Below are 24,047 nucleotides of genomic sequence, written 5' to 3'. Positions count from 1 at the left end.
AATTGGAACACTCATATCTGCTGGTGAGGCTGTAAAATGGTACAGTCACTTTGGAAGATAGTTTAGCAGTTCCTTAAGAAGTCAGACAAGGCCTTGATCAGCAATTCTACTCCTATGTACATACCCAAGAGAACTGAAAAATTTGTACTCACAAAAAAACTTGTACATGAATGCTCACGGCAGCGTTGTTCGTAATAGGCCAAAGTGGAAACAATCAAAATGCCAATCCAGCTGATAAATGGATAAATGAAATGTGGTATATCTGTACAATGGAATATCATTTGGCATAAGAAGAAATATAGTATTGATATTTATGCTACTGCTGTAGCATGGAAGAAACTTGAAAACATTATGCTAAGTGAAAGAAGCCAGACACAAAAGGTATACAGTTAATAATTCCATTTATAAGGAATTTCCAGAATAGGCAAATCTATACACAGAAGACAGATTTGTGGTTGCTTACGGCTGGAGAAGTTGAGGGGAAATAGCAAATGATTGCTAATGGAAACAGGATTTCTTTGAGGAGTGATGAAATGTTCTAAAATTGAAAGCAGTGATGGTTGTACAATTCTGGGAATATACGAAAAAACATTGAATTGTACACTTAAAATGGGTGAATTGTATGGCAGGTTAGTTATATCTCAATAAATAAAGCTGTTAAAAAAAAAGTTAAGATAGGAAGACGGAAAACAAATTAACTCTGTTTTTTTTAAATTACTATCGTTAGGCTCTGTGACCTAACAGAAACCACAGTTGGCGCTTGAGCTCTCTTAATGAAACGTAGAACAATCAGAATAAGGGAGGGGTGCTCACAAACAGGAATACAGCTAACTCAACCTGAATAGATCATGAAGAATGTCTGCAGGCTTAAAGGAAAAAATAACCCAGCAGCAGAACGATTATTACAAGGTAGTTAAAAAAAAAGTTTTAATAGGTCAAACACATTTCTAGAAAAACAAAATAGCAACTAAAACATTCACTACAAAATCTGCAAAAGGTCTTTAAGGCCTAATTGATAATTTAGTGTGAAATAGTTTTTCTCTCACTGAGCATATACTCATTGTTTAATCATTTTATAAAACCTATCTTAATTTCTTGACAAGGGAATCTGGGAGACCAACTGTGCATCTCAACTTGCCTCTCCTCATTCACTGTTTGATTACACTGTGGGGAATTAAAATAGAGAATATTTGGAGTTTAAAAGAAAAATAGACTGTACATGAAACAGATACTGGGACAGCGTGGAATTAAAAGCTGTAATAAAAATTTCATTTTTATTCTGCTATTAGGATATGACTGATATGGAAAGAATTTTCAAATTTGATTAAGAAATTTGCTGGTTGTGTTTATCTTTACTTTTTACTCCTGCTGGAATAATGAAAACAGACTACTTGGTTTACTTTTGCAATTAATTTTACTTCCTGGTTCCTGCCTGATTATGTAATGTTTTTGGTTACAAATAAGAAAAAAGGGGGGGAGTTTATGTTGCTAGCCTGTTATTTTTATGGTATTACATTAAAGAAGACTAAGAAATGTTTCTGCTTACATGACATTTTTATAAAAACTTATTTTAAAATAAATTTGAATTTGGAACCTGGGCCACTAGTAAGGTAACTTAACTCTAAGGTTATGACTGATGCTATTTTGTATTTCAAGTGTGTTCCATAGTAACTGATTTTACAGTGACTGGCTTTCTCTTTCAGCAAACTTAAAAGGTCACATAATTGATCTTGAGCAACACAAAATCTTTCATATACATAGATTTTTTAATTTCATCACATTAACGTCAAAACATAACCATTGTTTTTGTCTCTGAAGACTTGATACAAAATAGCCTAAAAAGGACAGATGCTCCCTTACCGTCATGAGTAATAGGTCAACTCTGAGAAAAACGACTAACTTTTACCTACAGGTACCTTGTGTTCTCCTGAGTTACCATCTCTCCTTTTAACCAATAATCATATAGATATATTTCTTAGTGCCTTAATGGCAAACATCTATTTTCCATAAACTTTATCTTAAGCCTTGTGGATGGTCTAATATTAAATTTATATAAGAAACCCTTGAATACTCTGAAAAGGTAGTGACTAAGATGCCAAAGTCTCCAGGACATATAAAATTTTCTTACTAAAATCATGACCCTTTAAATTGTTCTCCAGTGAATTCTGTGACAGTATCATTGCCTGCCTCTCTCTGTTTAAGAAGACAATAATGTGCTCCCTTGTAGGAAACACTATAGAGACTGGAGGTAATTATTTGTATTATAAAGCTGCATTATGTTTACTTTGCTCTCTACCAAGTTAACCAAGAAAATGACACTTGGGCAGTTGCTGCAGTAGGGCCTCCTTGACTGGGACCTGAGTGGGAATTCTGATCCAGCTCTGTAAAAATAATGGGGTGCATTCTGTTTGGAGAGGGCTCCCAGTCTTGCCTACTAACTTCGTATGTTACCTGATTTGGTCCTTTCAATAAATCTGCAAAGTTGTCAGAGAAGTAAACAGAAGTCCAAAGCAGTTAAGTGATTTACTCAAGGCCACAAGGTCATATTCATTCATGATTATTCAGTAAACATAGTATTTATTGATCACAGTTGCCTATGTGTCTAAGTAGTACAGGGAATACAAGAAACCAATCCTGCCTTCCAGGATCTTATAGTCTGAAAGGAGAATGAGATAAGGAAACATCAGCTAAGGAGACATACAGAGTGGTAGACCCATGTGCTAATCATCTTACCATTCTCAAAGTGTTCCCCACACTCCTGCATGTTTCTATCCTGGCTCACTAATCTTATCATCTGTAATACATACAGATATGTACGTAATGATTATATATGTATGTATATATATATTAAGGAGATGTGCATGTTCATGCTTCTAAGGTACAAGATTCCTCTACCTTCCATGACACCAAGGAATCATTGAATTCCGACTTCTCCACTAAGAGACCCATTGGTTCCTAAGAAATTACATCCATCTGAGCTTTGGTAGTGACAGGACAGTGTCAAGGAAAGAATGCTAATGATTTTTCCATCAGCTGATCCCAAAAGCTCAGCAGAGGGAAGCTCATCCACAGAATATTTATATAGCACCTTGATTAAAAGAGCTCAAGTAGTACCCTAAGTAGATGAATTATTACCTCATTTCTAAACTACATATTTTAAACAAAAAAGAAGTTCCTTTATCAGCCCTCATTATTTGTTAAAAATAATTACAAGATAAATTTCATAGAAAATAGACTAGAAGCAAATAAAATTCTAAATGGTGATACTCTCTGGGTGGTAGAATTATAGGTGACTTTATCATTAAAATTTTCTATAGCAAATCTTACGGCCTTCTTTTTCAATTAGGAAAAAATGTTACATAAGAGATTTAAAATGAACCCATAAAAAAACTAAACTTCACTCATAATTTTACAAATGCTAATTAAAATAACTCTTTAAACCTATCCATATTGGTAAAGGTCATAAAGCCAACAGTACCTGGGCGAAAGGGCCGCAAATGAGGTGCTGTCACACACTGCCTGATGGGAGAATAAACCTGCCCTTTTGGAGGGCAACTTGGCAATTCCTATAAAACTTCTACATGTACTTGCTTCCTAATCCAACAATTCTTCTAGGATCTTTTTCTTCTAGATATACTTGCATACGGTGCCAAGATACATGTAGAAGGATGTTCAATAAGGCAATTAAATTGTGCCATACCTAGATATTGGCATTCTCTGTAAGAATTATAAGATCAGAATACATGCACATATAATTATGATTGTTTAGTGTAAAAAGCAAGTTGCAGAACAGTGACCATAAGCCCTCTTGTGTAAAATTTAAAATGGATGTAAATACATAACATATATGCTAGTATATACAATAAAAATGTCTGGAACAATATTTCAAAATCCTCTGGAAATACTTCTGAGAAGTGGTGGGGTTGGGAATATTTTTATTTTTTTACTTACTATCTTTCATATTGAATTTTGTTACATTAAGCATGTATTTTTAGTTTTTAATAGTTTTATTGAGATGTAATTCACATACCATACAATTCACCCATCTAAAGTCTACAATTCAATGTGTATATTAACAGGGTTGTGCAACTATTACTCCAGCATATAACTTTTTAAAGTGAAAAATATTTTTGAAAGATGATCCAAAAGTAAACTTAGTACCGGTAAGAGAATATGTATGAGATAGGATCAGAAAATGTTTGAATAGTAAGAGAACAATACACATAAACAGGGAGGAAAAACATTTCAGAACAAAAGAAAATGGAGAGAGTCAGACACAGAAAAAAAAAAAAGAAAGATTTTAAAAGAAGTTTAAGGTAGGAACGTATTAGATCTGCCTCCATTAAATAAACACATCTGGGTTTTGTAACAAAAAGATCAAGGTAAGATATATGGGCATGATAAGGAAAGGAAAACAAAGAAATCTTTGATTTGATGTTTGGATAAACAAGAGTCTATATAAATCTGCAGACAGCTGGATATGAATTCCATCTATGGAAAATGTAGATAAAAAGTTGTAAAAATACTTTTACTCTGCAGTTGTTGCTAGATCTCTCTCCTGTCTTAAGAAAGCTGACTTAGGCACTCATTCTCAAGCAATGAATACTTACTGAAAATCAATAATGATCCATTGATTCTGATTCAGAGTATTTGAGAATACAAGGAGAGCTGGGTAGAGAGAAATGGGCTCTTGAAACATACTGACAAATTTCATGACCACAGACCATACAGGAATAAAATATTCTCTTTGGTTCAAAGTTTCATGTATGTTTTTATAAGAAGGCTGAGAAAACATACTTTTGAAAACAGATAATGTTTTATGAAAACATTCAGCCAAACTTACAGTTAATCTATTACTTAAAATAAAATTACCTTTTCTCTGAGAGACTTCACCCTCATTAAAATCTTCCTTGAGGACTATAGATCTGAAGAACATTTTGGAGAATATCACCTTATTTTCCTTTTGTATCTTTAAAATGTACAGTTTAAAAGTTGGGCAGTGGAATCCCCGGTTTCAGGAATAGCAAAATTTTCTGCTTATCCTGTAAAATAAATTAGCTCAGGTAGTACTACTAGATCTTATGTACTTAATTAGGGCAGTATGGAGACTTTAGCAATTGCTCAAGTTCAACATCAATAAAATAATGGAAATGTACACAGGATAGCCACGCCCATGCAAAACCTGTTTTTATAAGGAGTAAATGTCAGATTAAAAATAAACGTCACCAGTTTTCAAGTTAGGAAACTGCAAAGTAATGCTGATGCAATAATTTATAACAATTAAAAAATTAAGATCAGCTCTGTCATCTGATGGAATGGGTCATCTTTAAAAGTAATTTAAATGTTAGTCATTTTAAAATCTGTTGACTATATGTTCAAAATCATTCACTTCATAGCTAACAGTTGATCTTATACTTGATTATAAATCAAGCAACAAAGACTCCGCAAGAACAAGCTACCCTTTAAAGTGTGATTATATGGTGTGTCTAGCTACTTCTACGTGTGTGTGTGAGTATCACAGCATTTTGTTAGGAATTAAGGCACTGTGCGTGTCGGAGATTGTTGTCGTAATTATACCATTTCTGAATACATTCTTTGATTGACAATAACTTCTTAGGGAACCATGAGGAAAATAGAAAATGCTATTACCTTGGTAATAGGCCATGCAGAGCAATGATCAATTGACATTTCTTATTTATCTGTTTAAAAGTAAAACCACCTTATCAAAAGGTTAAGTCTTGTCCTGTGACTGTGATAACAGATCAAAAACGGAACTGCTTAAATCTCCAAAATATGTAAAATGGTAAGTGAAAGATTGTCACTTTAATGACAGTTAAAACCATCCATCTCCATGGGCTAAATGTAGATACAACTGGAAGCTAACCTTAGCTTTCAGGTTTGAGATTAGGCTAGCAGGACTTCTATTGTCATCTGGACAGGTGGCAATACCCTTAGAAGGGATGTCAGAGCCTCCAAAATCTTCTTTTAGATCTTACATCAACCTACAATGAACCCTGGCTTTGAACCAAATTTTGAATGCCAGAAAGCAAAGGTGAAGGGTTAACTACTGGTAATTTTTTTTTATTTCTTATGCTAAAATGTTTTTAAAAAGCAAGAACAGCTCAATTTAGATTACAAAAAGACACTCTGATGAAAAGCACATGTGTTCCAAATGTATTTTGCAGTAGATGGTTAGAAAGCTAATATAGAGTTTGTGGTCTAAATATATCATTTCTTTTCGTGGCAGAACATATTGTTGGGGGGGGGGTTCTCTAACACAGGACTTATGGTACATAGTAGTTAAATGTTTTTCCATTCGTTGAATTTCAAATGTTTGAGAATATTATTCAGTGAACCCAGAGAGAAGTCCTAAATTGGAAAAGCAGCTGAGTCCAAGGTCATCTCTCTTGTTTCCAAATATATCTTGAAACAAATGCAAGAAGGGCACTTTGCTAAGTGTTATCTGGACATATATAGTTTCAATCAAATTCTTCAAGAAGTGTCAGAATAAAAGTTGAACATTTGTTTGACACTGCCAAGTCACTAGCAAGTGAGTCTCGCTACAGGCTGAGGCTCTCCTTGGCAACCACAATAATTACAATAAAAAGGGTTTCTTTCTACTACTCTCAAGAAAAAGAGGTCAAGCACACTGAAACAGTAACTCAATTTTTTTCTCACATCTGTTGAAATATAAGAAATCATACAAACTTATAAAATTTCCCCCAACAAAAACATAACTTGCAAATACTTTCTTTGTCAGTTAAATTCCTTTGGAATTACCATATCTTTTTTCACAAATCTGAAACAAAATCATAAAAAAGATGCAATAACATAGAGTTGTAGGTAAATCAAAGAATAAAATGCTGAATTTTTTTAATCAGTAAAAAAAAACAAACCCAGTACAAGGAAACAAATGATAGCTGACTTACTATTTTATAGATCTTTGACATAATAAATAAGCCTTGAGGAGTTAATGCTCAGTGGATAGAGACTTTCTGTTTGGGGTGATGGAAACATTTTGATAATGGATGGTGGTGCTGGTAGCACACCACTGTGAATATAATTAACTCCAGTGAATTGGATACTTGGAAGAGGTTAAAATGGGAAATGTTATATTGGATATGTTAACACAATACAGTTTTTAAAAAAGGAAGTAGGATACTGATATCTGCTATGACATGGATGAATTTTTCATTAAACCAAGTAAAAGAAGCCAGTCATGAAAGACCATATAATTGTGTGATTCTATTAATATGAAAATATCCAGTATAGGTATGTATGCATGTATAAATAGAATAAAATAAACTTAGTCCATGATAGGAGTTACCTGTGGAGATCATCCTTTGTCATTCTCTATAGTGTAGTGAATTTCTCTCATTCCATTTATGGTCCAAAAGGAAGTAGGGATATTAAGAAATTCTGATGATGATATATCAAACAGACAAAGATTCACAACCCTACAACTTAAATACTTCAATCATTTGGGTTCAACTCTTTTTCCACCTTTCTCCCCATTATTCCTTCCAGTCTTGCCTGGCTCCTACCACATGGCATTCCCTTCTCGGGGCTTTCTAATCCCTGTTGGAGTTCTTGCTCTCTCTTTGAGCCAAATTCTACCTATGCTTCCAAAAGAGTTTTAACTTGTACCATCTATTCCTCCAGCCTGCCTAGATTGCTCCAGCCCAAACTGTTTATTATTTTTTCCTTTGAATTCCTTCAGCACTATTTACTCTACCACCCATTTAGCCTTTATCCCATTCCAAAAGCTTTGAAACTGTTAGACACCCTAAACCCTAAAAAGATTACAGTGCCTGTCCACACTCTATATATTTAAAGAAAAAAACCAAACCATAACACAAATAAAAGCAAGTCTAACACAGTTCTGATTTTCCCAATGAAAACTTCTCTGATTTCTGAAATATCTAATACTTTCAGAAAAGGTTGGATGCATCTATTTGGGGTGTGTTTTAGCTGCTTAGGTTGTTTAAAGCAATACCATGAAATGATTTGGTTTAAGCAATGGGAATTTATTCACGTATGGTTACAGTCCAGGAAAATGTCCAAATCAAGGTGACGCTTTCATCCCAAAGACCAGCTGCCACCAATCCTTGGCTCCTTTGCCACATGGAAAGGCACAGGGCAGCAGCTGCTGTTCTCTCCCTTCTCTCCCAGTTTCATGGATTTCAGCTTCTTGTTCTGGTGGCTTTTCTCTTTCTCTTTCTCTATTCATTCAGTTTACAAAGGACTCCAGTAAGAGGATTAAGGCCCATCCTGAATGAGACGGGTCACACCTAAACTGAAGTAGCCTCATCAAAAGATCCTACTTACAACAGGTTCACAACCACAGGAATTTTAAGAACATGATTTTCTGGGGTACATACAGTTCCAAACCACCACAAGGTACATCTGTTTGCCTTCTGGATAATTCAATACTACACCCTGCTTCAATTGTTGGTTTTGTCTCATTTTGGTAATTACATTTTAAGCTCCTACAAGTTGGAGCCAGGGCTTTTCCTACTTGATGTGCTTCACGGTGCCTGTTACAGAAGGGGCTATGGATACTTGATGCTTTCAACTCCTGCTCTTCTCTCACGCGCTCCTATTCACCTAGCTGTATGGTACTTAGTTTTTCAGCCCAGATTCATTCCTACTCTTTGATGAAAACTCCCTGAATCCTCTGGTTTTCCTGAGATCTCAATTTGTTTTAACTTCTACATAGCACCACAATCTATAGCATTTGGAGAAGGTTTTGATGCTTACTGTTGTGATATTTGTTTGTAGTCCTGTAAATGACAGGGACCATCCCTCATGCTTTTACCGTACCTTTTCTAGCTGAATGCCCAGCACATTCAATTACAGAACATGAGGCTTGGTGCTCCTCTACACACTTGTGTAACCTACAGAGCCAAGCTAGACTTCTTGTCATTTTTTGAACATGCCACATCCCTAAATGCCTTTATGTCTTCCCCTTTCCCATACCTGTCAAAATCTTAACTCATCCTTACAAATGTTGCTCAAATTCTACCTTGTCCATTCATCCTTCCTCAATCCCCCTCATCAGAATGAACTGTTTCTTCTTCTGAACTCCCTGTTCTTTGCACACATAGTACATATTTATTTTTGCTGCATAATATTTAAGTCTTTTAGACTGTGAGCTCTTTGAGAGCAAAAACCAGGTCATGTTTATTTTTATACTTTCAGCATTAGTACAGTGTCAGGCACTCAGAAAGTACCCAATAGATATTTGCATAAAAATAAATAAATGGATATGCAGGCAGTTGAATTCTCCAAATAATCAAGTAATATCTTGCTAATTTCTTTGGTTTAGATTTGGCATTTTCACTAAGAGGTAAAAAATGTCTTTAAAAATGTTCAATAGATTCTGAGTTTGATCAAATTAAATATATTTTGTAGTTCTGCTCCATATTTTATTCCATTTAAATTTTTTTTTAATTTTCATTGTAGCATTATCTTTTAAGTGAAAAACAAGAATCAGCCTAAACATCTGACAGCATGAGACATATATGATTTTAACTATTTTGAGAAAGATTTAAGCGATATAGCCTGTACGGGTTCAGTTTGCTCTGTATCTAAAACTATTATTCATTATTTTCATGTATTTACTTGATATTCATTTTTCAGTATAATTCCCTCATCTGGCTGAGAGGTTTTTTTTTTTAATAGTTGTAGGTTTACAGGAAAATCCTCAGAAAGTACAGAATTCCCATACACCCCACACATATAGTTTTCACTCTTACCACTATTGTGGTATTTTTATTACTGATAGTGCTTACTTTAATCATTTATTAGTTTGTTCTGCAGGCACTGAAATGGATCATGGTTTTCTTAAAAAAGGTACTCATAGGAAGCATTAAAATTATTTCACGCATATTATAGTTTGTGAATGGACATTGATCTGTCTGCACACAGGTATATTCATGGGGTAGCAGGACAGTGTGGCAGTTTAGAGAACACGTTTTGTTGAAGGACCACTAGGGTTTGTACCCTAGCTATGCCACAATCATTAGCTATGATTGGAAACTCTCTGCACCTTAGTTTCTTCATCCATAAAATGAGAATAATTGTACCTATCTCAGAGGGCTATTATGAGAATTGCATTCACTTATGCGTATAAAACACTCAGGACAGTGTCTGGTAAAGAGTAAGTCTTAACAGTGGCTCAGCTGCTGGCATCACCAGCACCTTCGTTATTCTCACCCTTATTCTGACTATCATGATTATAGGGTTTCAGGGAGTAAAATTTACTACATTGTATTTTGTGTAACTGCTGTTAATTTTTTTCTCTTTCTTCTGTGAGTTTACTTGCTTTTTGCTTTCTGAACTAAGGAAGCACATCAGGTCGCGCTTTCTAACATGGAACAGACTCCCTCACGAGTAATGAGCTGCTTTGCTCTTACTTGACCAAGGCTGGAAAACAGTTTGTGCTACGGAACTGATTTCTGCGCTGTAGAGTAGTTTAAAGCCATCCCTCAAAGATCCCATCTAATAAATGAGGACATGAATCATTCTGAAGTTCCTTTCAAGCTCCAAACCTCTAAGACTATTTACCAGCTCATCATGTGCAGCCTTCAGACGTAGCTTTGCCAGGAACCTGCTGCTACACTTTGAACTGAGGTGGAAACTAATACTTTCACTGAGAAGCAGAAATCTTTAATTTCCTCCTGTGCTCTGAATAGTGAATTTCCATAACAGTCAACCCGGTTTGGTGACTCAAGTCTCCCTGTACTTCTAGAAAGGAAATTGTGAAATAACTGGTGTGTGCTGAGAAAGTTCTTCCAGTTTGCCAAAGGAGGGAGCATGGGAGCAGAAAGCCTGTGTACAAGTGTCTAAAAAATGCTTAATTGGATTCTGTGTTTTACTTTTTAAATTTCTTTTACACGGATGTGGAGGGACTAAACAATAGTTATATCCAACTCTGTACTTTCAAGATCAAAAGATTGAAAACACACAGAAAACATTTAATGATCCCTCTCTATCCTCCCAGGACAAATTCCTCCACTCATCCCAGGCTGCCATGTACCAAACAGCTCTAATGAAACTTAGAAAGGGAGGAGAAGCTAGGCCAGTTTGAATAGGGAAACAATTGCATAGTTAACAGAGGTGCAACTTAATTTCCTCCCTCATTGCCACAAATTGTCTGCAAAAGAAAGATTTATTGTATATGTAATCTAGATCTCACTGCACTACAACAATGGAGAAGATATCAATATAACTAAGTTTAAGGCAAATTAATCATCAGTATGCTATCTTACCCACTCCCTAGGGCTAAACACTCCTTCATGCCAAGCCAGAGAAATTAGGTAAGCGCCTGGAACCCTCTGTAAAAACAAGTCTTTGATTCACATTCATTAGTCATTCATGTTGGGTGAATGCCTGTGGAAGTCAAGGAGTTTCCTATGAGACACATTTCCTACAGTGATTTTTCTTTTTCTTTGTTTTTTGGGTTCATGGGCTGGGAATTGAACCTGGGTCTCCCACATGGCAGGCAAGTATTATACCACTGAAACACTGGTGAAGTCATTTTTCAATACAAACTTTGATTTTGCCTGTGTAACAGTAGCTTTGGCAAGTAACCCTCTTATGCATGTTTTCAAATTCATTCACAGGTAAGTATATATAAGTACAATATACATATTAGCTTGAGTAACATATTCAGCTTCTCATTTTCCTCAAATTATTAAAAAGGGTTCTGTATCATGTTAGCTTCAAAACCCAAGAAACATACTGGGGAAATATACAGAGCTTAAAACTTTCCAATAACTTTATATATGTTGTATAAACTAATTACACAAAATAATACGTTTGAAGTTATTTGATAGTTCAATGAGATTGTTTATCTTATTACTGCTGCTCTCTGGATTAAATCTAAAGAAGAAAGATGAGGTGTTTTGCAATCTGTTAGATTTGGTGTGATTTCCCAATAGACTTTGCACAATCTACTAAGACTCTTCTGGTATACTCTCTATACCTGGAAAATACATGACCTGGGCTTAAGATGGTAATAGATTTATAATAGAAAATATATTATCCTATCATAAGATTCTTTTAAAAGGACAACCTTTAAGTTGGATTATTTTCTGATCTAATAAAGAAAGCAAGGTAAGCACTGGCCTTTTGAAATTTACAGTTTATACAGTCAGTCCCATGTAAGAGCAACACCATGTCCTAGGAGGAAGAAATTTGTGAACATAAGGGCAGATTTCATAGGGTATATTTTTTACCTTTATTTGGGCCATCACATGGAAAACAGATGATTTTCCAAAACCATTTAAGTACTCTCGCCAATTAGCCAGCTAGAGTCTAAATCCTGAAGGAGGAATGTTACAAGCTCTTCTTCTTTAAATGCCAACTGTCAAAAACTGTCAAAATTATTCAAAGCTTTTTAAATGTTGCAATCAAATCACAAAATGAGTTTAAAGTCATGGCACAAAACCTATTAAGCTATAGTACTAAATGTCCAATATTACATAAAAACTATAAAGACTTCGTACTTTTCAGGGTTTTTTCCTTCAATTTGCTTCTCTTGAAGTAATAATGATGCTCTGTTTCAGTTAATAAAATAATTTTGGAGCTTCTTTAGTGTTTGATTCACAAACTCTTTCTGTGTGGAATAAAGATAGATTATTTTGGAAAATAATCAAACAGTAAAATAATAAGCATTCCTTGGAGAAACTGTCATTAACAATTTTTAAAAGTCAGCATACCAAAGATAGTAGATTACTAAAAAATTTTTCATCACTAGCTTTAATAATCTTGCGAGTTCATGCTCCTCTAGATAATAAAATCTTGTTTCTGTGAGGGGCACCTAGTCTTTTTCAAATATTGGAGAAGAATTCATTCTCAGTTAAAGGAGTATCACTTAACTACTGGCTCAAAAATAATAGGTGAGTACCCAATATTGCATATATTTATTTACCTCAATGTTTGAAAATTTATTACTGAATTAAGCAGGGCTTATTGCCACACAATGAAACCCATCTTTTCATCTATTAATATGTCGCTGATCTCTAGTCTAACAGGACAATGAGAATGCTGGCAGGGATACTTATCCAACCAAGAGGAAAATCTAAGCTGAGGTTAGATTCAAACTGCTTACAATACTGAACATTGAAATGCTTTTGTTTTTCTTGAAACAAGTTTCAAAGAAGTTTCTTTCTACAATTTCCTTGTAAATTCAGTTCTTCCTTGATCTAATGGAGCTCATCTCTTCTTTCTACGGACCCTAGAATTATTAATAATCTCTATGCTAGAAAGATTCTTTGATTACTCAAGAAAGAAATTCTATACATACTTCTCAAACAAAAATTAAGAGTAGAACACATTTGGGAACAAAAAAATCCAAAGTCATAGTCAATATATTCTTTACAGGGTAGAAACAACTTTCTTTTTTTTTTTTCCAGGATAGCTGAAAAGAACTAGCCCAAGATGAACATGCTAACTATTGTGAAATTTCAGTTCTCAATCTAAAGGCAAGACATTTTGAAAAGAAAAAAATAAATAAATACTAAAACTGAATTGAAGAGTGGCATATAAATCTTGTATTTTTCTTTAAAGAAAACTAAAGAAATCTTCAAGTACCTTGCCTAACTGAGGCAGAAATTGAAATCATTTTGAACCCTTGAATTTCACTTAGAATCTTACACTACCTTTATAGCATAAAATAACATCTAAATCTGTGGTGGTTTCAAGCTGTAGGTACCCCAGAAAATCATGTTTTTAAAGCCAATCCATTCCTGTGGGTATAAACCAATTGTAAGTAGGGTCTTTTTTTTTTTTTTTTAACTTTTTTATTGTATAGCATAACATATATACAAAGCAAAGAAATAAAAAAAGCAATAGTTTTCAAAGCACTCTTCAAAAATGGTTACAGGATAGATCCCAGAGTTTGTCATGGGCTACCGTACGATCCTCTCAGATTTTTCCCTCCAGCTGCTCCAGAATGTAGGAGGCTAGAGGGCTTAAATACTTTTTTATCATCACAATTGACTTTTTTTCCTTCTTTTTTTTGTGAACAATAATAAGTATATATTAAAAAGTATAAATTTTGAAGCACAGCACCACAATTAGTTGTAGAACATATTTCAGACTTTGACGTGTTATGATTTCACAATTTTAGGTTTTTACTTCTAGCTGCTCAAAAATACTGAACTAAAAAGAGATAGCAATTTAATGATTCAGCATTCATAATCATTTGTTAAGTCCTATCTTCTATGTATAATTTCACCATCACCCTTGATCTTTCCACACCTCTTATTGGAGTTGTTTGGGCTATGGCAATTCTAAATTTTTTATATTGGAAGGGTCTGTCACTGATATGGGGTAAGGAGATGGAACTATCTGATGTTCTGGAGAGACTGGGCTAGGTGTCAGGACTTATCTGGACCAGGGACCCTTCTGGAGTTTGTAGGTTTCTGGGAAGTTACTCTAGTGCCTGGAACTCTTGAGGAATCTTATATATTGCCCTAGGTGTTCTTTAGGTTGGCTGGAATGGTCCTCACTGGGGGTTGACAGGTGATGATAGGTAGCAAGGTCTATCTGAAGCTTGCCTAAGAGCAACCTCCAGAGTAGCCTCTCGACTCTATTTGAACTCTCTCTGCCACTGATATTTTATTAGTTATACTTTTTTACCCTTCTTGGTCAGGATGGAATTGTTGATCCCATGGTGCCAGGAATGGATTCATCCCTGGGAGTCCTCTCCCACATCTCCAGGGAGACTTTCACCCCTGGATGTCATGTCCCACGTTGGGGGGGGGGGCAATAATTTCACTTCCAAAGCTGGGCTTAGAGAGACTGAGGCCACATCTGAACAACAACAGAGATCCTCCAGAAGTAACTCTTAGGCATGCCTATAGGTAGTCTAGGCTTCTATGCTACCTACATAAGTTTCAGAAGAGTAAGCCTCCTGATCAAGGGCATGGCCTATTGATTTGGGTGTCCCTAAAGTTTGACATGGTATGAGGGGATTCCCTGATGGTAAGGTTTAATAGTTCCATAGTCTTTCTACCCTCCCACAGGGGACTTTGCCAATATATATATAAATATTTTTTTTCCTCATGGGTAGGCACTGGGAATTGAACCCGGGTCTCTGGCATGGCAGGCAAGAACTCTGCCTGCTGAGCCACCGTGGCCCACCCTGACAATACTTTTTGATTATCTGGTTAATATACTCTGTGATATTTCCAGGCATTACAATAATCTATAGAGGATTAAAGGGCTTCTTTCTCATTCTGTGCTCTCTGTGTTGCAGTTGTTCAAATGAGCTATATAGATAGGTTGAATTAGATTATGCACTACAGAAAATTTCAGTTGCAGTTCAAATAAACCTTTCTTCCAATGGTCTCAAAGAGCATGTGTGGTTCTAAAATATAGACACTGTCTTCCTTACCCCTATGTTCTGAATTACTTCAACCCCAACCTGTTCAGCTTTGTTCTTATCTCTAAATATCAGGTTATATACAAAAAACAGCCTCTCAGAATCGAGAAATAATAATCACCACTTTGTACTTAATATGTCTGCTCTAAAAGCTTACAATCTAGGCCCCTGTTTTCCTACAAGTATTTTCTAAAGGTGATCATACCATTGTTGTTTTTTTGTTTCTGGCTTATTTTGTCTCACCAAATGTCCCATATGTTCATTCACATCATTGCAAGCCTCACAACACTGTTCCTTTTTGTAGCTGCACAGCCTTTGCTCATAAGTATACACCATTGTTCACCAGTCTACTTCTCCATCAGTGCATCCTTCAGCCACCTGCATTCATCGGGTATCATGTAGAGGGCCCAAAGTCCACAGTCCATCAACATTCTCAATTTCAGATAACTTCATTGTTCCCAAGAGACAGAAAACCAATAAACACACACTCACCAAATAGGAAATCTAAACCTCCTCTTCACTCATGTCCCTCACCCCATTATTTACTTCTGCTGTTGCTGTGGTAGTGCTGATGGTTTCCTTTTGAACATAGCTCATAACATGCAACAGCAGTTTCCCCCCTGTATCCTGGACTTAAACACTCTTTATACAAGAATCTTATCTTTGAAGTAATTCTTACAAGAACTCATTCATATTTCTAGTGTGAGTCAGTGGGACACATAGGTCTATACAATCCATTTCAATCTTGGTAATATGGTAATATTACTTCTAGACCCACTAGAGAATCACCTTTGCTCCTATCTATTCCCTTACATAGGAGTTCAACCTCATTAGCTAACGGTTCACCCATCTCTAGCTTCTATGTATCTCTATGTCCCCTGCATTCTGTATTATGTCTCTGATTATACCTTTATCCTGGGGATAAAAGTAGAATCATACAGTATATGTCCTTTTGTGTCTGGCTAATTTCACTCAGCATTATGTCCTCAAGGCTCATCCATCTTGTCATGTGCTTCTGGATGTCATTTTATCTTACTGCTGCATATTGTTTCATCATATGTATATACCACGTTTTGTTGATCCACTCATCTGTTGATGGGCATTTGGTTTGTTCCCACCTTTTGGTGACTGTGAATAATGTTGCTACGAACATCAGTGTGCAAATGTCTGTTTGTATCGTTATTTTCAATTCTTCTGGGTATATACCAAATACTGCTATTGCTAGGTCAAAGGGCAGTTCAATATTTAGTTTCTGTAAGTAGGATATTTTGAGGAGACTACTTCAGTTAAGGTGTGACCCACCTCATTCAGGACAGGTCTTAATCCTTTTACTGGAGTCTTTTATAAAGGGAGTGAAATTCAGACAGAGAGAAAGCCATAGGAAACAAGAAACTGATATCAATGCAACTTGGGAGAGAATGGAGAGGCCAGAAGAGGCTGCCATGTGACAAGCTAAGGACTAAGAATTGTCAGTCACTCCCAGAATGCCATGGTGTTTTGGTAGAAAACATTGCCTTGGTGATGCCTTGATTTGGACTTTCTTTTGTTTTAAAACCATAAGCAAAAGCATATCAGGGGAATTCTAGGAAGATGGCAGAATAGGATAAGCTCAAAAGCATATCGGGGGACTTCTAGGAAGATGGTAGAATAGGATAAGTTAAGTTAATCTCTGCTCCATGGAACAACTAGAGAAGTGACAGAAAATGATAGCAGTTCCAGGGTATGAGTGACCAGAGAGGGAGGTCCTGGATGAAAAAGCAAAAGAACTGGGATGGAGAGAATGGGGTGGGTGTGCTCCGTTGTGTCTCCACTACGGATGAGTTAGTGCATAGTAAAGTGCAGGTTCCGAAGGAACAGGCACCCCTGCACTCCTGCCTGCCCCCACAATTCCTGTGGGTAACCCAGAACCCAGCAGACCCATCTCTGTGCACTAGAGATCTGCACTAGAGATCTGCCCTCACAATTCCTGTGGGGAACCCAGAACCCAGCAGACTTGCTTACCCTGTGCACAGCGACCATTCAGTTGGTACCCAGTACTTACCATTCCCGTTTCGCTATGGAGGCTCAGAGCCATCAGGAGTGCACAGGTGGAGAGGTGTGGATGAGGAAGTGAGCCACCGCTTGCCTGCACCCTGCCCTGTACTGCCCCACACCAGCCTACACCATGCTCACACATCACTGAGCTGGCAGGCGTGTCCAGATTTGTTGTGGGCAGGGGCAGTCGAAATACCCAGTCACACAGCCCACGGTCATTCCAAGTGGGAGCCTGGGGGCCACCAGACATGGGACCACAAGCAGAACCTCTGCCAAGGTGCATACTGCCCACCCCCTAGCCCTAGGGCTGGTGGCTTTCAGTGTGCATGGGGACCAGTGGCCCTGGCTAGAATTGCACCTGGTTTCCAGCAAGTTCAGCCAACTGTCACAGCCCCAGATAGGTGGGTCTGGGGGGAGGAGGATGCCCAAGAGTGCTATCTGCTGGGAAGAAATGGGAAGTGCAGTCTGGCAAACTATTGATCTGTCTAGCTTTAAACAAATCCTCAAGTAGAGCTGCATCCCCTGAATGAGGTTTGAGCCTGGTTTGGAGGGGAATAATGACAAACCAAGTGCAAAAGGAAACCTTCAAAAGGTCTACAAAACCTTAGATGACTGAGCAACTACAAAATTTTAGATGACTGAGGGACATCAGTTTTCAAAATAACCCTATTAAGATGATCAGTGCTTGCTTCAGCAGCACATATAATAAAATTGGAACGATATAGAGAAGATTAGCATGGCCCCTGCGCAAGGATGACATGCAAATTCGTGAAGCGTTCCATATTTTTTAAAAAAGATAATCAAATGCCTCAAAGCCAAAAGAAAACCATAAAGCATACGAAGATGCAGGCAGATATGACTCAGCCAAAAAAGCAAATTAAAACACCAGAGGAGAACAGAATTTAGAACAACAAGACAAAGATGGTCATAAAAATCTCCTAAATAAAGGAGTTGGCTAATGTCATAAAGGATATCAAGAAGACACTAGAAGAGCATAAAGAAGAATTTGAAAGAATATATAGTAAAATAGCAGCTATCATAGAGATAAAAGATACTGTATATTGAATTAAAAATATACTAGAGACAACCAACAGCAGATTTGTAGAGGCAGAAGAAAGAATAAATGAACTAGAGAACAGGACAACTGAATGAACACACAAAAGAATTAATGGTAAAAAATATGGAAAAAATTGGAATTGGATCTCAGGGAAATGATAGACAACACAAAGTGCACAACTATAAGAATCATCAGTGTCCCAGAAAGAGAAGAGAAAAGGGCTAAGAAGATTAGTAAAAGAGATAATTGGGGAAAACTTCCCAACCCTTATCAAAGACATAAATATGCAAATCAAAGAAGCTCAATGAATTTCCAAATAGAATAAATCCAAATAGGCCTACTCCAAGACATACTAATTAGATTGTCAAATGTTGAAGAGAAGCAGAAAGTCCTGAAAGCAGGAAGAGAAAAGCGACTTAACACATAAAAGGGAAACCACATAAGACTGAGTTCAGACTACTCAACAGGCACCATGGAGGCAAGAAGGCAGTGGTATGATATATTTAAGATTCTGAAAGGGAAAGACTTCCAGCCAAGAATTCTTTATCCAGCTAAGTTGTCCTTCAAAAGTGAAGGAGGAAAAAAATGTGGGAGAGATTAAAATTTTCATAGACAAACAAAAGCTGAGAGAATTTGTCAACAAGAGACATGCCCTACAAGAAATACTAAAAGGTGTTCTGTCACTTGAAAAAAAAAAGACAGGAGAAGGAGGTCTGGAGGAAGGCACAGAATGAATAGTACCAGTAAGCATAACTTAAAAGATAAAAAGAGAGAGAGGGAAAAGAATATATAGACCTGACAAATAAAATCCAAAAGATAAGATGGTAGATTCAAGAAATACCTTTATAGTAATAACTTTGAATGTTAATGGCCTAAACTCACTAACTGAAAGATAGAGATTCAATCAGTATCTTTGATTGACAGGATGGATAAAGAAATATGATCCATCTATATGCTGCCTACTTAGATCCAAGGATACAAATAGATTGCAAGTAGAAGAGTGGGAAAAGGTATTTTTTGGTTACAAGGTGTAACCAAAAGAAAGGCGGAGTAGCTATACTTAGATAAAACAGACTTTAAATGTACAGACATCATAAGAGACAAGGAAGAGATAACACTCATAAATATCTATGTTCCTAATCAAGGAGTTCCAAAGTATATAAGGCAAATGTTGGCAAAACCGAAGGGAGCAATAAATGTTTCAACAATAATAGTGGGAGACTTCAACACAACACTCTCCTCTATAAATAGAGCAATCATATAGAGTATCAATAAGGAAATAAAGAATTTAAACAATTTGATAAATGATTTATACCTAACAGACATATATAGATTGCTACATCTCCAAAACACAAGGAAAAGAATATATAGATCTCACAGATAAAATCCAAAGGATAAGATGGTAGATTCAAGAAATACCTTTATAGTAATAACTTTGAATGGTAATGGAATAAACTCAGTAACTGAAAAATACAGATTCAATTAGTATCTTTGAATGACAGAATGGGTTAAGAAATATGATCCATCTATATGCTGCCTATAAGAGACTCATCTTAGATCTAAGGATACAAATAGATTGCAAGTAGAAGAGTGGAAAAAGGTGTTTCATTCAAGGCGTAACCAAAAGAAAGCAGGAGTAGCTATACTTATATCAGATAAAACAGACTTTAAATGTAAAGATGTCATAAGAGACAAGGAAGAACACTCTAGTGTTCATGGAATGTTCTTAAAGATAGATCACATGCTGGGACATAAAACAGGTCTTTATAAATTTAAAAAGGTTGAAATTATTCAAATCACTTCCTCTGATCACAATGGAATGAAGATAGAAATTGATAACCACCAAAGAACCATTTGTTCTATACAAATAGGAATATTAAACAACACACTGTTAAACAATCAATGGGTCAAAGAAGAAATTGCTAGAGAAATTGGTAAATATTTGGAGTTGAATGAAAATGAGAATACAACATATCAGAACTTATGGGATGTGGCAAAGGCAGTGCCGAGAAGAAACTTATTGCACTACATACCTATATTTAAGAAGAAGAAAGACCAAAAATCAAGCTTAACTGCTTACCTGGAGGAACTAGAGAAAGAACAGCAAACCAACCCCAAAGCAAACAGAAGAAGAGAAATAACAAAGATTAAAGCAGAAATACACGAGTTGGAGAACAATAACAGAATAGAATCAATTAAAAAAAATTGGTTCTTTGAGAAAATCAATAAAATCAAGCTAAACCCTAGCCAGGTTGATAACGAAAAGAGAGGATGCAAATAAACAAAATCAGAAATGAGGAGGTCGATATCATGGACCCTGAAAAAATATTAAAAAATCATAGGAAGACATTATAAAAAACTATACACCAACAAACTAGAGAACTTAGATGAAATGGACAGATTCCTAAAAACACATGAACAACTTACACTGACTCAAGACTCAAGAAGAAATAGAAGATGTCAACGAACCAATTACAAATAAAGAGATTCAATTAGTCATGAAAAATCTTCCCATAAAGAAAAGCCCAGGGCCAGATGGTTTCACAGGGGAATTTTACCAAACATTCCAAAAAGAACTAACGTCAATCCTGCTCAAATTCTTCCAAAAAAATGAGGAAAAAGGAACAATACCTAACTCATTTTATGAAGCTATCATCACTCTAATACCAAAACCGGATAAAGATCCTACAAGAGAAGAAAATTACAAGCCAATCTTCCTAATGAACACAGATGCAAAAATTCTCAACAAAATACTAACAAATCAAATCTAATGACACATTAAAAGAATTATACACCACTAGCAAATGGGGTTTATACCAAGAATGCAAGGGTGATTCAACAAAAGAAAATAAATTAATATAATATAGTACATTAACAAATCAAAAGGGAAAAATCACCTGATCATCTCAATTGATGCTGAAAAAGGATTTGACAAACTTCAGCATCACTGTTTGATAAAAATACTTTAAAAGGTAGGAATCTAAGGATACTCTGTCAATATGAAAAAGGACATATATGAAAAACCCATAGCCAGCATTGGATTCAATGGTGAGAGACTGAAAGCCTTCACCCTAAAATCAGGAAGGAGACAAACATGCCCACTGTCACCACTATTATTCAACATTGTTCAGAAGTTCTAGCTAGAGCAATTGACAGGAAAAAGAAATAAAAGACATCCAAATCAGAAAGGAAGAAGGAAAACTTTCATTATTTGCAGATGACATGAAAAATCCATTGGAAAATCCTGAGAAATCTATGACAAAGCTTCTTAAGCTAATAAACAAATTCAGTAAAGTGGCAGGATACAAGATTAATGTGCTAAAACCAGTACTGTTTCTATACATAAGTAATAATATAACTGAGAAGACAATTAAGGAAAAATTTCCATTCAAAAGAGCAACTAAAAGAATCAAGTATATAGGAATAAACTTAACCAAGGATGTAAAGGACCTGTACACCGAAAACTACAAAACAGTGCTAAAGGAAATTAAAGAAGACCTAAATAGGTGGAAAGACATTCCGTGCTCATCAATAGGAAGGTTAAATGTAAATAAGATGTCAATTCTACCCAAATTGAGCTATAGATTAAGCGCAATACCAGTAAAAATTCCAAAAAACCCTACTTTGAATAGTTGGAAAAGCTAGTTATCAAAAAACTTGGAAGGGAAAGAGACCTTGAATAACTAAAAATATCCTAAAAAAGAAGAACAAAGTGGGAAGACTAACACTTCATTATCTTAAAACAGATTATAAAGCCACAGTGGTCAAAACAGCATGATATTGGCATAAAGACAGAAGTATTGATCAATGGAATGAAATTGACAGTGTGGAAATAAATGACCAAATCTATGGTCAACTGATCTTCGACAAGGACCCCAAATCCACTGAACTGGGACAGAGAAGTCTTTTCAATAAATGGGCATGGGAGAACTAGATATCAATAGCGAAAAGAATGAAAGAGGACCCTTACATTACACCCTAAACAAAAATTAACTCAGTGTATCAAAGACCTAAATATGAGTCAGTACCACAAACTCCTAGAAGAAAATATAGAGAAACATCTTCAAGACCCAGCAATAGGAGTTAACTTTTAAAAATTTATACCCAAAGCATAAGGAAAAAAAGAAAACACAGATAAATGGAAACTCCTCAAAATCAAATGCTTTTGTGTCTCAAAGAACTTTGTCAAAAAGGTGAAGAGGAACCAACTCAATGGGAGAAAATATTTGGAAACCATGTATTGGACAAATGTTTGATATCCTAGATACATAAAGAAATCATACAGGGAGAGTATAAAGAAGGCAAGGAAAGAACAAAAAGAAGAAACTGAAAGTCTGAAAAAATCAAATCACAGAATTTATGGGAATGAAAGACACAGTAGAAGAGATGAAAAAAACAATGGAAATCTACAATGGTAGATTTCGACAGACAGAACATAGGATTTCTGAACTGGAGGACAGAACATCTGAAATCCGACAAGAAACAGAAACATTAGGAAAAAAAATGGAAAAATATGAGCAGGGACTCAGGGAATTGAAAGACAATATGAAGTGCACGAATATACGTGTTGAGGATGTCCCAGAAGGAGAAGAGAAGGGAAAAGGAGGAGAAAAACTAATGGAGGAAATTATCACTGAAAATTTCCCAACTCTTATGAAAGACTTAAAATTACAGATCCAAGAAGTGCAGCATACCCCAAAGAGAATAGATCCAAATAGACATACTCCAAGACATTTAATAACCAGAATGTCAGAGGTCAAAGAGAAAGAGAGGATCTTGAAAGCAGCAAGAGAAAAGCAAGCCATCACATACAAGGGAAGCCCAATAAGACTGTACAGATCTCTCAGCAGAAACCATGGAGGTGAGAAGACAGTGGGATAATATATTTAAATTATCAAAAGAGAAAAACTGCCAACCAAGAGTTCTATATCCAGCAAAATTGTCCTTCAAAAATGAGGGAGAAATTAAAACATTTTCAGACAAAAAATCACTGAGAGAATTTGTGACCAAGAGACCAGCTCTGCAAGAAATACTAAAGGGAACACTAGAGACAGATACGAAGACAGAAGAGAGAGGTGTGGAGAAGAGTGTAGAAAGGAAGACTATGAGTAAAGGTAAAAAGAAGGAAAATTAGATAGGACATATAAAATCCAGAAGGCAAAATAGTAGAAGAAAGTACTACCCATGCAGTAATAACACTGAATGTTAATGGATTAAACTCTCCAGTCAAAAGACATAGTCTGGCAGAATGGATTAAAAAACAGGACCCATCTATATGCTGTCTCTACTCAAAGGACACGAGGCCAAGGATACAAATGGACATTTACACACCAATGTTTATAGCAGCATTATTAACAATTACCAAGAGATAGAAACAGCCAAAATGTCCATCAACATACAGTTGGATAAACAAACTGTGACATTTACATAAGATGGAATATCATGCAGCTGTAAGACAGAATAAAGTTATGAAGTATGTAACAACATGAACGGACCTTAAGGACATTATGCTGAGTGTGATTAGCCAGAAACAAAAGGACAAATACTGTATGGTCTCACTGA

The 24,047-nt window shown here is 35.9% G+C and overlaps 1 non-coding gene across 1 annotated transcript; it reads left to right on the top strand.

The window, feature by feature from the left end:
• Nucleotides 1-18,109: 18,109 nt before the first annotated feature.
• Nucleotides 18,110-18,216, top strand: LOC143685255 (U6 spliceosomal RNA). The gene has a single exon (XR_013176502.1). It is a non-coding gene; the product is annotated as a U6 spliceosomal RNA (small nuclear RNA).
• The last annotated feature ends 5,831 nt before the right edge of the window (nt 18,217-24,047 follow it).

This window comes from Tamandua tetradactyla, chromosome 5 (assembly GCF_023851605.1).
Source record: "Tamandua tetradactyla isolate mTamTet1 chromosome 5, mTamTet1.pri, whole genome shotgun sequence".
Lineage (NCBI taxonomy): Eukaryota > Metazoa > Chordata > Mammalia > Pilosa > Myrmecophagidae > Tamandua > Tamandua tetradactyla.
Note: the sequence above shows the minus strand (reverse complement) of the source record. Positions and strands in the feature narration are given on the sequence as shown.